The 8,726-nt window shown below is 34.0% G+C and overlaps 1 pseudogene; it reads left to right on the top strand.

Moving 5' to 3' along the window:
• The first annotated feature begins 6,235 nt into the window (after positions 1-6,235).
• Positions 6,236-7,922, top strand: LOC121025349 (nuclear pore complex protein Nup50-like; annotated as a pseudogene).
• The last annotated feature ends 804 nt before the right edge of the window (positions 7,923-8,726 follow it).

Here is an 8,726-nt window from a genome sequence, read left to right as displayed (position 1 = left end):
ATGGCTTACAAATGCATCTCACAAAACACAGATTCTTAATACATTGCCTTCAATTATGTATCAGTATGTGTTGCTTTATTTTTCAATCCTTTTGAATAAGTCATTCGAGAAGTATAGGTCTTTTAGGGGTTCTCACTGTTATGCCCACTCCTTATATATTGTCCAAAATGTTACCTCTCGCAATTATACACAGCACCTATTGTATTTTCTGAAAAGATTATCCTATCTCATATATGAAACACTATTTAACACAATTCCTATAATAACCACCAAAATCCTCTTGGAGAGATAGCTGCTCTGAATGAGAAAATAATAATGTCGTAAATCCAAATTAATGTCAAAGTATACAAAACTGGTTGAAACAAGTGTTTTCCTAAACAACAACAACAAAATACTATCATTAATCTAGAAACTTGAAATAGAACTTGATTCATTCCCTGAAAATATAATTAGAGTCCTGAGAATATTCTGGTGGATGCTAGTTTTCACTATGGAATCACTCTATTTTATAGATTATTTTTTTGGAAGAATTACCTGTATTTATATTAGACAAAACACAAAATAAAATATGATTATTCTAATAATAATAGAATTTTCATTATTTGAAAGTTGCATGTTATGCTGTTTTTATTTATTAATTGATTCATTCATTATACAAACATGCATTGAATATCAGTTCTATGCCTGATGCTAAGAAAAAAAAATAAGCTACAGTGTCTGATACTAAAATGTCCACATTAGCAAACCAAAATATTCTTTTAAAAAAAGTATTTATATGAAAGTCAATTAACTGCTAAGAGTCATCCTTCCAGAACACAGGAAAAAGGTAAAATAAAAATATCCTCTGAAGACATATACTCCTTATAATAGCAGATAAGTTGATTTACACTAATTTCCCCCAGATCTTGGTGATTGTAACTGAAAAGCTAGAAAATATTTTTTTTCAATATCCTTAAAAGCATACAAAAGCTAAGAAGACAATGAGAGATTACTGCAGTGAGTGATGGAGTGAGAACGGGAATCCAAAGTCACTTTTACCCTTGGAGCATTTTCAGATCTAAAAAAGGTAGCTGAGATGGGGCACTTGGGTGGCTCGGTCAGTTGAACACCTGATTCTTAATTTTGGCTCAGGTCATGATTTCAGGGTTGTGAGAGGGGGCTCCACACTGGGCATGGAGCCTCTTAAGATTCTCTCTTCCTCTACTGCTTGTGCTCTCCCTCTATAAAAAAGGAAATAAATAAAATTAAAAATTAAAAAGGCAGTTGAGAGATAAAGCTAAGTACTGAGTGGCTTCCTACTATTAAGCAGAAAAAGTCAAAGTCCAGGATCTTCAAAAGATGGGTATCTGATATATTTTCCCTGATTTTGACTGAGAACACAAGGGCAAGCCAGAAGGCAACTAACATCCACAAAAATTGCAGTCTGAATTTGAAGCCAGAAGATAACAAGCCTTGAACTTGATGATTTGTTATTGTACCAAGGAAACTAATGAAAACAAACTAAAATCATCATTGGAGAAAAATATAGTAATCTGAGGTTTTATATTATTTCTACAAAATGTATTCAATGTTCAAAACACACAGAACTAGACACACAAGAAAGCAAAACTCCATAAGCTAGAGACAGAAAAATAAGACAGCAAAAACAGATACATGGAGACGCTAGATAGTAATATGAAACACAGACTATAAAACAATTATACTTATTTTATTCAAAAAAATGTTTAGCTTACAATTTTTAACAGGAAATGAAACAAGAGAATACACATACACACACACACACACACATATATATATGAAAAAGAAATTAAAAAAACAAACTTGAAAAATACTATGACAGAATTAAGAACTGATTAAATGAGTTTCACCATAAATTATACACCACTGAATATAGGCTTCTTGAACTGGAGAACAAGTCTGAATAAACCATGTAAACCAAATTCCAAAGAGATACTACAATGGAATGTATGAAAGAGAATAAAAAAACAGAAAAGATACAATGTGATGCATTTAATAGAGTCCAGAAGAAGGGGAAAAAATGGGACATAGTCAATGTTACAAAAAATTATGGTTGAGAATTTTCTGTAAAAAATACCACTCACATATTCAACCAATGCAACAAATTCCAAGGAGGAAAAAATAATCCACAGCTAGATATATTACAGAGAAATTATAGAAAACTAAAAACAGATATTTTAAAATTTGTCAGAATAAAAAAGCAGTTTACCTTCAACGAAATAGCAGTTATGAAGGCACCTGAATTCTCAGTAACTTCAATGGAAACTATAAGACAAAGGGACATTATTTTCAATGTACTTGTGGAAAATAACTGCCAACTCTAGAATTCTATACTCAATGAAAACATCCTCCAAGAAAGAAGACAAAGTAAAGACAATTTTGATACACAGATATGTTTATATCTATGTACCCAAACATGCAGAATACACATTCTTTTCAAAAACACAGGGAATATTTCTTTTTTACAAAGACCATGTGTGTGAACTAAAAGCAAATATCAACATATACCAAATAACTGGAATGATGCAGAATGTGTCACAATGTAAGTATGCTCAAAAAGAGTTAAAAAAAATCAGAAACATCTCCATATGTTTTAAAATTAAGAACACACTTTTAAATAATTTATTAGACAAAAAAGAAACAATGGGAAAGTATTTTAACTAATAATGAGAATACTAAGTATCAGAACTTGTGGGGACTCAGTATAAAACATAAAAGAAAAGGAGTAGCTTTAAAATCTTATATTAGGAAAAATATAAAATTAACTAGTTTATAACTCATCTTAAGAAGTTAAGAGATATCAAATGAACCTAATTAGAGTAGAAGGGAAAAATAAAATAAAGAGATTAACATGGAAATAATCCTACCATAAAGAAGACTGAAAAAGCTAAAACTTAGTTCTCAGAAAGGTTTATAATGCAAACAATTCTTACAAATGAGAAAGAAAAAAAATAATAAGTATAAGTAACCAGGATCAAAAATTAAAAAAGGACAAAACCAAAATCCTGCAGTAATTATAAAAATAATAAGAAATTATTATGATTCAGTGAATGGCACTCCAAGTAGAAAATTTACTTGAAATGAACATATTCCTAGAAAAATGCAAGTTATCAAAAAATCATAGAAAGACTGATTAGTTTTATAACTAATAAAGACATTTAATTCACAACCTAAAAATTCCCACTAAAGTTATTCATGCCCAGGTGACTTCAACACTGAAAGAATTGGCTTCAATCATACACAAGCTATTTCAAGGATTAAAAAAAAAAAGATACGTTTCAAAATTTATATATGAGGTTACCATATTGTTGGTAAAATAAATGTCAAAAAAGAGCATAATGACATCAGCAAGATGTTAGAATAGAAAGTCCCAGCAGTAATCCTCTGATAAAAACATCAATATAGCAATGAAATACAGGCCAAAAAATAATAATAATAACCTTTTGAGAATTCCAGAACCCAAATAAGAAGTTGCTGTACTCCAGGAAAGCACAAATCTGAGAACAGTTACACTGGAATTGGTAAGAAAGGCCACTTCAATTTACCCATGTCAACCCCAAGCCGGTATAGGTCAGTACTGGGAGATAATGCCTCAGCTTATGACTTCTACTTTAAAGAAGAAAAAGAAAAGTAGAACATGTGTTTAATGTTCCAGCTTTGAGAGGGCTACCCAAAGGATAGGTTTCTGTCTCATCTCATTTAAATTGCTGATTAAGCTGACATAGTTGGAAGCCTGTGGACCACTAACAAAAAAGAATGGTGAGAAGCTTGCTACATCTAGCATGATTTAGTACAATTGAGAGAAAGAAGGTGCACAACATGAGGCTTATCCCTCAAGAGGGAGGGGGAGAATAGAATGTGTCCAGCATTCTGTATTCATAGAGAATTGTACAAGAAACTAGTACAAGTCTTGCTTGAATCAAGGTGTTGATGGGGAAAAAGCATGGTGTCTGGGGCATCCAAAGAAAGTGGAGCTGCTTGCTCCTTTAAAAATTGTGGTGTGGATAAAGACACCAGAAGGAAAAAAAGAATACAAATTGAAAGAAAAAAAAAGTTGGACTGACTGCTAGTTGATAAATTGCACAGAGACCCAGAGAAGTTGCTTCTCCCCCAAGTGGTTTCACAGGCCCCCAGAATCTCTAGCCAGGCTGATTAGTGAAAGTCTTCCCCTGTATAAAGTCATTCCATAAAAACTAGAGATATGGCTTTTTCCCTCCATATTCACTGATCTCAGAACAAAGCTCTAAGACACATGAAAAAAAAAAACAGAAATATGACCAAAAACAAATAAACAAACAAAAAACTAACAACACCTCTACAATATGATCCTAAAGAAATGGAGGAATATAAGTTACCAAACACAGAATTCAAAATACCTGTCATAAATATGCTCTACAAGCTTGAGAAAACAATATGTGAATAAAATGAGAATATCAACAAAGAAATATATATATATGTATATATATATATACACACATATATATACACATATATATGTGTGTATATATATATATAAATTTCGAGCTGAAAAATACTAAAATTGAACTGAAAAATTCTCTAAAGGAGTTCAAAAATAGGTTTGATCAAACAGAAAAAAAGAATTAGTGAACTTGAAAACAAGGCATTTGCAATTACCCAGTCAAAGGAATTTAAAAATAGAGAAAGAAAGAATTAATGAAAAAAGTGAGGAAAAGCCAAAGGGCTTATGGGATACCATGAAGTTGAACAATATAAGCATTACAAGAGTTGAAGAAGGAAAGAAGAGATTAAAAGGGTCAAAAAATTTACATGAAGAACCAATGGCTGGGAGATTTCCAAATTTAAGAAAGGAAGTAGGTAAGCATCCATATTTGAGAATAATACCAATAAAAAAGAATCCAAAGAAATCCACAATGAGATACATTTTAATCAAATTGTCAAAATTCCAAGATGAAGTGATAATTTTGAATGTACCAAGAGAAAAGTAACTCATCACATACAAAAGAACCCACATACATCAATCAGTAATTCATCAGTAACAATGTTGCAACTTAGAGGAGATTAGTACCATTTAATTAAAAATGCTGAAAGCACAATACTGCTGACTTAAAATAGTATACTCAGAAAAACTATTTTTGAAAAATGAAAGAGAGACAAAGATTTTTCCAGATAAACACAAGCTTAGGGATTTTATTACCACTAGAACTGCCTTAAAACAAATGCAAAGGAGTAACTTCATTTGAAATCAAAAGATGCTGAACAACAGTACAAAAGCATGTGAAAGTATGAAGCTTGCTGGTTACGGTAAATATATGGATAAATCAAAGTACTATAATATCATAACAGTGATGCATAAATTATTTTAATTCTTATATAGAAGCTAAAATACAAAAGCATAAAAATACAACTATTAAAATATGTTAACACACAATATTATAGCATGTGATTTGTGACATCAAGAACATAAAGTGTTGTGGAGGAGAAGTACAATTCTAGGATATTTGTATGTGACTGAAGTATTATGAGGCTTCATATACTCATATATCATTCATATCACATCACTCATACTCATTCATATACATCATATTGTTATAATCATATGATGTCATATGATATAAGATGTCATATAAGATGTCATATGTAAGCCTTACAGTAACCATGAAAAAAATACCTGTAGAAGATACATAAAAGAAATCAGAAAGGAGTCAAAGCATGTAACAACAAAAAATCAACAAACACATGTAAACAGAAGAGATAAGACAAAGGATAAATAAACTATAAGGTAGACAGGAAACAACAAAATGGCAATACTAAATCCTTATGGATCATTAGTTACTTTAAATGTAAATAAACCCTGTAATGAAAAGACATAAAGTTGTTGAATGGATGAGAAAACAAGATCTAACTATAAACTGTCTAGAAGAGCCAAATTTCAGATTTAAGAACACACATAGGCAGGTTCCCCCAGCAGTTTCTGGCTGAGCAGACATCTCTTCCTCACTGCAGAACATAAGAGAGACGAGGCCCCTGGAGGACATGGTGTTTGAGACCCAGGGCTTGATGACCACCAAGTCCATTGAGAATCTTCAGTGCACCAGAAATGACTATGCACACTGCAACAGCTTCAGATGCCAGGCCATTCGCTGCAAACTCGCACCTGCTCGCTGTCGTGCACCAGGCTTTCGCCGCTCCCACAACCCAGCTAGTGCCGCGGTGACTGTCCTGGGGGTTTGAAATAATGGACAAAAGAAATGCTTAGAAGGAATTGACAGATAAGAATTGGGATCAAGAAACGAAGCAGAAAGAGGTGGGAAAATTCTCAGCAGCCACTGAGGAAGTCTTGAAGATTAGAGCCATAAAGAAAGCAAAGCATAGAAATGTTGGATTTGAATCTGATAGTGGCGAAGCCTTTAAAGGTTTTAAGGGTTTGTTTGTACTTTCTGGAGGAGGAAGGTTGTCTGGATTTGGTTATGGTGCTGGAGAGAAGCCTCTGGAAGGACTGTCTACTGGTAGCAGCTCTTCTCTCAGTGCTGCAAGGGCAGCAACTGAGACCAATGCAGCCTTTGGATTTGTTGTTACAAATGGCTCTATCTCCTTGGTCGATAAAAAGATTTTAAATGCCAAAACTACAGTCAGCAGGCCTATCACAAGCAGTTGGCTGCCTTAAACTGTTCTGTTCAGGATTGAATAGTGAAGCACGTGAATACAAATTCACTCTATGATCTGACGCCTATCTCTAAAGACTATGAGAAGTATTCAGCAGGTGTTGAACAACAACATAGGAGCGGTGGCAACAGGAATTCTGAAAGTGAAACTAACAAAATGTCAGTTGCAAGACAGACACCTTCCCTATTTGGGACAACAAAATTATAGCAAGAGTCAACATCTTTGTTTCACGGCAACAAAACAGGATACATCTGGGGGCGCCTGGGTGGCGCAGTCGGTTAAGCGTCCGACTTCAGCCAGGTCACGATCTCGCAGTCCGTGAGTTCGAGCCCCGCGTCGGGCTCTGGGCTGATGGCTCAGAGCCTGGAGCCTGTTTCCGATTCTGTGTCTCCCTCTCTCTCTGCCCCTCCCCCGTTCATGCTCTGTCTCTCTCTGTCCCAAAAATAAATAAACGTTGAAAAAAAAATTAAAAAAAAAAAACAGGATACATCTGAAAAGAAGATTGAGAGGGTTTCTGTAAATAAAATGGACCCATCGGTAAGAGCAAAAATTGCCTCATTTAATTTTGGCAAGAAAATGTATAGTTCTATCTTGGGCTCATTACACTTTAGCCCCCTGACTGGATTTTCATTTTCTTCTGGAAACTCCAGTTTATTTGGCAAAGATATTACCCATAATAAAACAGTTTCTTCACCATTTTCCACAAAAAACATCTGAGATACAAGCTGAAGGTGGCAGTAACGAATGCAAAAGCAGAGATGAAGAAGAGAATGATGAGCTGCCCAAAGTACTAGTTACTGAAGTAAAAGAAGATGCTTTTTACTCCAAAAATTGTAAACTGTTTTATAGGAAAGACAATGAATTTAAAAAGTGTGCATATTTTCCATTTAAAACCTATAACAAATAAGAAAATACATCTTTTAGTGTGGGCAGACACCAATTTAGGCAACATATTGCTGATTGTTCTGATTCCACCCAAGATGCCATGTACCTGAACAGGAAAAAACAACATACTTATTGTATGTGCTCCAAATCCACCCACAGATAAGAAGAATGCTACCATTCCTGTTACCATGTTAATTTGGGTAGAAATAAGCGAGGTTGCAGAAAAGTTACAAAAAAAATTTACTGGAGAAAAAGTATGCCTGAGAAACTGTTGCCAAGTTTCTGCTCCCACATGGCCCCCTAAATTTGTCAGTGTTTCTTCTCTTCTTACTTTTACATTCAAAGAACTTGTAGATAACTTAAAACTTTTGTGAGGAAGATTAATATGGCCAATAAAACCTTTAAATGTTAAGTGTCAAGAAATTGTATTCTCCCTTGTTAAGAACTGTCTAATGTGTAAAATACATTTGAACAAATTTTGGGGGAAGATTTTTAATGTTTGTTTATTAAACTGGCCACAAGTAATTTCTTAATAGTCTGAAATCAGGGTAAAGATTAGACTTCCAAAGGCTGTTCTGATCCATGGGTTTTGGGGTCTGCTGTCACTGCTGGCAAGGCTTTCCAACAGGCTCTGTGTCCAGAAGGAAACTTTCCTGTAGACTTCTGTCTGGTGGGCTTGACTGATTTGGGAGAACAACACTCATTCCAAATGAATCATGTTACCACACTGTAATAGAAATATTTTTCCTTTGCTTTACTTTATTGTTATTTTAAAGCTGAACCCTGACTACAGAATGTTCCCCCTCAGCATTAGAGTCTTTCCTTTTTATTTGCAGACATTGGCTTTTAACCCTGTAAGCTGCTTTACCTGATTCCAGAACTGCTTTTTTATGTTAAAGTAAACAAGTAGCTTGTTATTTGGCTTTGTAGATTGGGTTTTGTAGTTTCATTTATGAGGTGCTATAATTCTGTATCCCCCTACAGACAAACATAATAGAGGGGAATTGCCCAGAATAGGGTTTAAAAGCACAAATTTGGTAGCTTCTAGTTTATTGACACGGACAACAAATCCTTGTAAAAAAAGAAAGTTAAGTAAAAGGTATACTGTAGTATGAAAGAAAGAGAATATATCTTAGTTATTTGTACCATGATGAACCCTATGGATCTAACAGCTACCT

The sequence above is a fragment of the Herpailurus yagouaroundi genome, unplaced genomic scaffold (genome assembly GCF_014898765.1).
Source record: "Herpailurus yagouaroundi ecotype Mexico unplaced genomic scaffold, PumYag 67623, whole genome shotgun sequence".
Lineage (NCBI taxonomy): Eukaryota > Metazoa > Chordata > Mammalia > Carnivora > Felidae > Herpailurus > Herpailurus yagouaroundi.
Note: the sequence above shows the minus strand (reverse complement) of the source record. Positions and strands in the feature narration are given on the sequence as shown.